Source organism: Elephas maximus, chromosome 20 (genome assembly GCF_024166365.1).
Source record: "Elephas maximus indicus isolate mEleMax1 chromosome 20, mEleMax1 primary haplotype, whole genome shotgun sequence".
Lineage (NCBI taxonomy): Eukaryota > Metazoa > Chordata > Mammalia > Proboscidea > Elephantidae > Elephas > Elephas maximus.
Window position 1 is genome coordinate 75,591,659 of NC_064838.1, and position 9,675 is coordinate 75,601,333.

At 37.5% G+C, this 9,675-nt stretch overlaps 1 pseudogene; it reads right to left on the reverse strand.

The window, feature by feature from the left end:
• Nucleotides 1–4,350: 4,350 nt before the first annotated feature.
• Nucleotides 4,351–8,894, reverse strand: LOC126063673 (olfactory receptor 140-like; annotated as a pseudogene).
• Nucleotides 8,895–9,675: the final 781 nt, after the last annotated feature.

Below are 9,675 nucleotides of genomic sequence, written 5' to 3' on the forward strand. Positions count from 1 at the left end.
CACAAGCACAAATACAGATAGTATTAACCATTCATTTATTTACTCCAGAACTAAGCTCTGTCCTTAAATAACAGAATGACCACAACGATCTTTCTGCTTAATAATATAGATCCAAAAAATAAAAAAGAATACAACTTATTCTTGGCCATCCAGCAAGGACCAGGACCGAATTTTTCTATCACCTAGCCTGATGATCTTTTCATCTTGTAACACTGTCATTAAAATTATATCACATCTGACTTTGTGAATTCCAAAGTTAAGAAAGGCAGAACCTCAGTGCCTCGGGTTACTGGCACATGTCTATAATCACTTAGCATTTGATAGAATTTTTCCTTCATATTTTTAACATAATGCCTCAGTTGCATATAAAATTATGGCAGAATATATAATTATCTCATACAACAACTTTCTAATCTTCAATGGCAGTGCACTGCTGGATTGAAGAAAGAAGTTCTTGGATTATTCATTTTATATTTGAATGTTTATCGTAAGACTCGTTGAGTCGTATTTTCATCCCCTACTTTAGAAACAATGTGAACAATTATTTTAAGGGCAAATAAAAAAGATGGTGCAAGACTGGGGTTTCATTCTGCTATGCATAAGGTTGCCATGCATAGGAACTAGCTCCACAGCAAACAACAACAACAAAAAGTTGGTTAAAGACAAAAAAATAGTTTCCACTATTAAGGACTGAAAAAAGTATCTCAGCCAGGAAAAATAAGGATTAATTCTCTCTTACTTCATAAGAAATTGTATTCTCAAATAACTTCTTTCCAATTTAGATATATTTGAGGTTATAGTTTTATTCTTTTCTACCTTCATTAATAAAAGAGATACTAATATCCTACTTTTGCAACTTGTTCTTTGGAGTTTACAACTGGATAATTCATATATTTGACCTTACACTTGGGAATTTACAACTGGTTCATTGACATATTTGACCTTACACTTTACAAGTCCCCTGAGAGGAAATTTTACAAAATATTATCCTCCCAGATGACGGACAACCTCTGCATTTGGATCGTCTTTGTTAATCTACTACTATTACTCTACCTTCTCATCTAACGATTTACACATGGCACCTTCTAAGGTCCCTGAGTGGTGCAGATGGTTAAGCATTCAACTACGAGCAGGAAAGTTGGCCATTTGAACCCACCCAAAGGTTCCTTGGAAAACATACCTGGTGCTCTGCTTTTGAAAGGTCACAACCTTGAAAACCCTATGAGGCAGTTCTACTCTTATACACACAGGTCAGAATCAACTCAATGGCAACAAACAACAATGAGACATGCTTTTCCTTATCACACACAGATATATTATCTACCTATTTATGTACTTCATGTATCTCTGTGCTATATATGGACACACACACACACTTCAAACAACTACAAAAATCTACCAGTTATTATCTTTTGCATCACTCCTTAATAAAACTATTTTCTTCATTATACTTATTTCTAACAAACTTACACTGTTCATTTATTTGTTGACTTGTTTATTACTCATCTAATCCTCACTGGAATTTAAGTTCCACACAAACATGACCCTTGTCTGTAGTGTTCTACACTATATGCCCAGTCTTTGGAACTGTCTGGCACACTGTAAGCACTGAACAATATTTCTTGGATAAAAAAATAAGCCAAAATTTCCTAAACTTAATTGGCCACACAGCCATTTTTCAAGTAATATATTGCATATAACACAGTACGCAATAACACTGGGAAAAACCCTTAAGAAACAATATATACCTCTTCAAGATTCTGCCTTCATGCCCAAGCAGAGTATCAATTCACCTGCATGGTTGAGTTGCTTATTTTTCCTCCAAACTTCTCTCTTACTTATGGGTCACTTTCTTTTAAATTCAACAATTATTTATTCATTCCTTGAGTCCATTGAATCCCACTTTTTAAGTACTCTCTTGAAGGGTAATACATTTATGGGAATGAGATCATTTTCTCTGACACAGGAATCAAGAGAGTGTGAGTAACCTGGGAAGCTGAAATCAAGAAAGAGATGAAGGGAAGAAAGTGGCTCCCTCAAAAACAATGGACAAAAGCCTCAAAGACAGTCTTTATAAGGAACAGGTCTGTGTTTTGATATTTTTGCATCATGCCAGGAAGCATTGTGTGAAGTGAAAAGAATAAAGGAGACGTAGTCTAAAAATTTGCCAGTGTTGCTTAACCTCATTGAGACTTGTTTTCTTCTTGTAGAAAATGGGACAAAGGCCTACTAACAATGTTGTTATTGCTAGGTGCTGTCAAGTTGGTTCTGACTCATAGCAACCCTATGTACAACAGAACGAAACACTGCCTCACCCTGTGCCATCCTCACAATCATCCTAACAGTACTTGTGACTAGAATTAAGAGAGTTTTAGTATATAAAGAACCTAAAAAAGTGTATACCTCACAATTGGCCTTCCACAATGGTTAGCTCACTACCCTCACTTAGAGAATGACTAATATTCTCACTGTTTAAACCAAAGTATCCTCACACGGAAGATCCAAATATGATTTATCTTATTCATTTTAGGATAAAATTTGCATACTTCCTTTAAGTAAAAGGAGAAAAGTTTGAAGTTGTCAAAGATTTCATTTTACTCAGATTCACAATCAACACCCATGGAAGCAGCTGTCAGGAAATCAAAAGACACATTGCATTGGGTAAATTTGCTGCAAATAACCTCTTTAAAGTGTTGAAAAGCAAATGTGTCACCTTGAAGACTAAAGGGTGCCTGATCCAAGCCATGGTATTTTCAATCACATCATATGCATGTGAGAACTGGACAGCGAATAAGGAAGACAGATGAAAAATTGATGCCTTTGAATAGTGGTGTTGGCAAAGAATTTGAATATACCATGGACTGTCAAAAGAATGAACAAATCTGTCTTGGAAGAAGTACAGCCAGAATGCTCCTTAGAAGCAAGGATGGCGAGACTGCATTTTACATACTTTGGACATGTTGTCAGGAGGGATCAGTCCCTGGAGAAGCATATCATGCTTGGTAAAGTAGAGGGTCAGCAGAAAAGAGAAAGACCCTCAAAGATATGGATTGACACAGTGGCGGCAACAGTGGGATCAAGCATAACAACGGTTGTAAGGATGGTGCAGGACCGGGTGGTGTTTTTTTCTGTGGTACTTAGGGTAGCTATGAGTCAGAGCTGACTTGACAGCACCTAACAACAACAACATAGTAACAGAACGACCTGCATAAAGAAGCATTATTGCTGGAAAATATTGCTACATGAGAAAAATATCTGCAACAAATTTGAGGTAATTTTTCCTGGAGGACAAATTGAATCATTAGGACTGAAAGTAAATTTCTTATATAGAGATGCAAACATAACACAGAAAGTATATTTTATTTGCAAAGAGAATATGACTCAGACATGGAAGTTCTGAATTTAAATTCTGTAGCTGAGATCTTAGAAGTCTGACCTGAGGCAACTAAGTTAACTAAAACTCTTTTAGCTTCAATTTGCTTCTCTGTAGGATGGGCATATACTGAAACTACCAACTGAGTACATAGATGAAATGACCTAACATTCATTTGATGTAAATACATTTACAGAGCAATAGCTTTGGAACTTTACCGTAAGTCTTTGTGTTGAGATTAAATTAAAAAAAAAAAAAAATGTTTACCTTCATTGTTTCAAATGGTTCCTCAAGTCTTGGTAAGAAAAAAAAGTCCCTTATAGTCATGAAAAACTGCATGCTACGAGCACATTTGAGAAAATAAGATCAAATTAAAGGTAAATTCAAAATGTGTGGCTTATATTTTGTGCTGAAACAATTTAGAAACATGTTACGAATTGTTTCTTCTATTAGTGCCTCTTGTTTTTCTTGGTAGATTAGTGGTGAACCACAACAACAAAAAATCAGCAGTGGTTCTTTTATTTCCAGCTGTCTATCCTTCACCCCCCCACCCCCATATATTCAGGAACTCCTTTTCTCTTTTTTGCTTACTGCAGGCAAAACCAAATATACAAGAAAAAGAAAAAAGAAGTCCTGAGACCAAGGTGCTGTGGAAAAGCCAATAAGAATTTCATAAAATAGTAGTGAGACTGGAGCAAAGTGTACTCTAGAATCACCAAACGAGGGATTTGCAGTCCTTTCTCTGATGTATATCCTGAATGTATGCACAGTGAGCATTGGAGCCTCAATAAAGTACATGAAAAACTATCAAAAACACCTATCAAAGGGCCTAACCACCATTAAATGCTCAATAAATGTTAGTTTCTGGGCCTTGTTTTGATCAGTGATCTGCAAAACTTGAAAATCCTCTTTCACAGTTTACCACAGATATGATCCTTTATCTATTTACATCATCACTTTCTGGCATAATGAATAGCCTAAGCAACCCTTGTCTTCAAAAAACTTTTCATGGCATTTTTTACCTCTGTGTTTCTCACTGTATAAATGGTAGGGTTTAACATGGGGGTGAGGATTGCAAAAAAGACAGTCACCAACTTGTCCACTGGATAAGTGGACAAGGTACTGGATAGGTAGCCACGGGACGCATGTAAGTGAATACACAGGGCACAAAGAAAAGTACAACTACAGTGAAATGGGAACCACAGGTGGAGACGGCTTTGTGCCGCCCTTCAGAGCCATGGGATTTCAGGGAGCACAGAATGACTATGTAGGAGATGCGTAACATGGAAAAAATGAGCAAGCACATGGCCCCACTGTTGGCAGCCACCACCATTCCAAGTATATAGGTGTCTCTGCAGGCAAGTTTCAGCAGTGGGAAGAGGTCACACATGAAATGGTCAATGGTATTGGGGCCTCAGAAGGGCAAGTTGATCAGGAAGAGAATCTGCACTGTAGCATGAAGGATCCCGCCAATCCAGGCCACAACCACCAGGAGGTGGCAGAGTCCCTGTCGCATGATGGTAGTGTAGTACAGGGGCTTGCAGATGGCTACATAGCAGTCATAGGCCATGACAATGAGGAGGATGATCTCTGACCCTCCCAGGAAGTGTTCCACAAAGAGCTGAGTCAGGCAGCTGCACAATGAGATGGTTCTCCTCTGGTAGAGCAGGTCAATGATCATTTTGGGGGTGGTGACGGAGGTGTAAGAGGCATCGGTAAAGGACAAGTAGATGAGAAAGAAGTACATGGGAGCCGAAAGTGTGGGGCTGAAGGAGATGGTGATGATAATAAGCAGACTGGCCAGCACAGTAAATAGGAAAATGCACAAAAAGACAATGAAAAGTATTTTCTGCAAGTGTGGATTCTGTGTGAGTCCCAGGAGAATAAATTCAGTCACATTGTTGGGAGGCATAAGACGATCTATTAAGGGAATGATGTCTTTCTGAGACCTGAATTACCTGCAAAAAGATAAAGAAAGATACCTAATTAATGGTGAAAGGGTTATAGTTTGAATTTCACAATATACAAATAGGGCAGTTGCCATAATTATGCAGCTTGTCCTTAGCACCCTTCACCACGGTAACTGTTTCAGTTATTCTTTCCTGCTTCCTCCATGTGCTTTCTCCTTATTTTCAGAGACACCTAATCAACTAGAAAGCATCTTCTATAGGGCAACAACTGATGTGTAATTTACTGAGAAAATACTCAGCAATATACATGAGGGGAACTGGATTCTCATCCTGCTTCTGCCTCCAGGTGACTTTGCTAAGTCCTTTCCCTATGTTTCTGACCTCTCCTCTGCACCTGGGAGCTTAGTAGTTGTAACTGTGAAATGTATCTTGGGAGCTTCTAAGTACTGCACACAGGTAAGAGTTATTATTTCTTCCAGAAAAATTTGCATTCGAATCCCCGGTTCTAACTGCAGAATGAAAGACATTGTCTCTTGGTCAAGAAATATCTATCATAAGGAGACAGATTAGGGAATTTTGTAACCAGTTGGAAACACCCACCACAGAACAAATGCTATTCATGTCTGTTTCCTTGCTGTGCCTACAAAAGTGTCAAAGAATGTCTGTAGTGTCTGGCACTTACCAAGTGATGAATGCTTGGTGAACTGACACACTTTCTATACAACCCTATGTAAGAATATACATGCTTCCCCAGTCCATAAACCTAGGAACCCAAGTGCTCTGGTCCTTCCACTCTGTTTATTACTACTATGAGAAAAATAAACTTTTGGAAGGAAGTTGCATTCCAGTTAATGTTTCCAGCAAATTTTGTGGGGTGCATTGAAAATATTAATTGGCTCTAGGAAACAGCATATTACCAGATCATTGACTGTCAAGATAATTATAATTTTGGCTCATTAATACTGTTTATTTTATGAAATTATATTGCAATGTAATTTAACTTAGTTCCACTCAGTAAAATTACAGCCTTAATAAAATCAAATAAACAACCAACCAAATCTCTTGGATAGGTTTTCAGTCCACGAAGGTCTATCAAGAAAGGGGAATCCTTATTTCCAAAGTTTTAAGAATAGAATTTTAACTTGGAGAAGAGAAAGAAATATATTTTTGGTAAGATAAATAAAATGTTGAATATATATGAATATATACATGCATATATATATATAATATACATACATGCAAACCTATAAAATCTACTTATTACATATTCACTCATTCAATAGATATTTATTAGACTCTCATTTATGTACATTGATATATACATTTGACTACATGAAGTCATGAAAAAAGTCCTTGTTACTGCTTTAGTGATACCTCTCCCTAGCACTTTATTAGCAAAGAGCAATGGCTCATCCATCCATGAGATGAATGATCCTCCTATGTCTTTTGTGCTCCTGCTATATGAATTCTTATGCCTTCTTCTCCCATCCTGTGCAGCAGGTCCATCATCCGTCACTCTTAGTTACAAGGTTTTGCATTATTTATAAAGTGAGGATAATCATCCCATATTTGGAATCATAAAATTCCCAGAGAAAAGAGAAAACATAAAGGAAAATTTATTCTTTAAAAATTATGTGTTTTCTTTTCAAAAGTAATTAGATAAAAAATTAGATAAAGGGCTTTTATTTTTTAATTAGGCAAGATGAAAATCTTACACCTATGTGAAAACACAGTGCAGCAGCTTTTTTGCAATTCCTTTATTCTGAGGTAGACTCCCCCAAAAGAGTATGATGTACACAAAGGAAAAATAAGGCACTATTTATAAAAAGTGTTTTAACAACAGCTATGAAGAAATAGAAATCACTTTGTCTTTTTCCTTTAGTGCAATAATATTTTTCCTTGAAAATATTTTAAAAAGAAAAATTGTTATGTACAAATATGTTCAACACAATTATTATTACTAAACCAATAAAAAACAAAACTGCATGGCATGTCCAGCATTAGAAAAATGGTGAAGCCAAATATTTTGCATTTCATGGAATGGTGTATAACTTTTAAAAGGGATTTTTTTTTTTTAAAGAATTGTGTAATGTCATAGGAAAACTCTTCTCGTCATTTAAGTGGGATGATTTGCATATGAATTTGGACATCTAATTTGATTCTAACTTATTTAAATATATTTCAATTCAAAGAAAGGAAAATAATTTGAAATGTTGTTATTTGGTTGGCGGGGGGGATGGAAGGTGACCATATATAGTTTTAAGGTCCATTTAAATCTGAGATTCTACGATTATATTCTTTTCTCAAAAAAAAAAAAAAATCTCACCTATGAACTTATCTAACACAGCTTCATGTCCAGGGCCCCAAGCCACTGTTAAATCACCCAGACAGAAATAAGAAATAAGTAAAGTTGTAAGATTTAATGTGCCAATAGCTCAGCTACAATAAATCTCTTTGCTGATTTATAAATGGCACCTTTGAATAATGCCTTTCTCTTGAGGCTTAAAAGTATTACTACATATCCTACTTGCAGGCAACTTCTCTGAAGTTTCTTAGCTGTAGCTAATGAGACCTCAGGAGTATTTCATCATCATTATCAGAACTTGCCAACCACCCAATTATTTCCAGTTACCTAACTGAACATCAGAGAACTTTTATAACAATCGATCTTTAGTTTTTAAATTCTTCCCTAAGTCTACAAGAAGAAAAATCACATGACAAGAGAAAAAAATGAGTTGACCACTTAAGAATAAACTAAAAGATATTAGACTCTGGATATTTTGATAACAAATTACCTTAGTGGGCAGTTTCTAGGTGTTTGGCATTATATAAACAGCTGCAAAATCCAAAAACGGTTCCTCATCTGTGAAATCTAGAATAGAAGTTATCTGCTTCCAAAGTACAATGGTGGAACAGGCACAAACTAAATATTTCCATTACAAATGGGAGAAATTGGAAGGAAAGAAGGGATAACAGGCACCATGCAAGTCAGCAGAACACATTATATTTGCTCTTAAGGCTTTGAAAATAATCCTCTGTTCTCTGAGACCATTTACACAAAGGCCCTGCCTTCCAGATCTAGCTATTGGCCATGCTTTCTGGATTCTGAGTGGAGGTCCCTCAGCCCTGGGCCTCTGTTCTACTTTCCAGGCCCACTAAGACAGCAACTCTGCTCCTTGAGCTTTAGGCACACCATTCTCCTAGTCCATCTGAGTGGTGACTCCACTCTTAGAAATACCAGAGGCCATGGTTCCACCCTTTGAGACCCCAGAGGTTGTGGCCATACACTTTGAGACTGAGGCAGCTTGTTTTCCTGTGTTCTTTGTCTTTTCAGCTTCTGCCTCCTGGTTTCTTGTCCTCTGAGTCCCTAGGGCCTCACAACCCACATCTGCCCTGCTGGGGAAAGTTTTCCAAATCTCTGTAGCTCCACTGATAAGTATCTGGAGGCACCCCACTCTGCCAAGAAGCCTACTGCCAAAGGCCCTCAGCTCTCTCACTCTGTGGGTGGGCTCCAGTGTCATCTCATGCTGCTCTCCTTCTTCTGCCACTGCTGGTTCTCTGCCGCTGCTTCTTGCCATCTGTGCCATCTCCAGTGTAACAGCTCTCTTCATTTCCCTCTGAATCCTCTATACATTCACTGTTTCAAAACTGCTTCCACATTTTAGGTATCTCTTAGAGCAGCACCCCACTCTTGGTACCAAATTTTTAGTTACCTATTGCTGCTATAACAGAAATACCACAAATGGGAGGCTTTAACAAAGAGAAATTTATTCTCTCACATTCTGGGAGGCTAGAAGGCCAAATTCAGGGTTCCAGCTCTAAGGGGAGGCTTTCTCTGTCCTTGGGTTCTGGGCAAAGGTCCTTGTCATCAATCTACCTGTGGTCTAGGAGCTTCTCTGTGCAGGAATCACAGGTCCAAAGATGTGCTGTGCCTCTGGCATTGCTTTCTTGGTGGTATGAGACCCCCATGTCTCTCTGCTCAACTCTGTCTTTTCTGTCTCAAAAGAGGATGGCTCAAGACACAATCTAATCTTGTAGATTGAGTCCTGCCTCATTAACATGACTGCCGTTAACACCATCTCATTAACGTCATAGGTACAGGATTTACAACACATAGGAAAATCACATCAGATGACAAAATGGAGGAAAATCACACAATACTGGGAATCATGATCTATCCAAATTGATACACATGTTTTTGGGAAACACAATTCAATCCATGACATGTATGTAACTATCTGACTTTTTAATTCTTCGCTATAATATTTTGTGTCTTTATCAAACCACCCTTTATGTGATTCATAATTTTTAAGTGTTGTATTCAGGTATACAGGAAGAGACAGACATGATCCCTTCATACTGAGTAGATTGTTAAGTACTTCCTCATAGCAG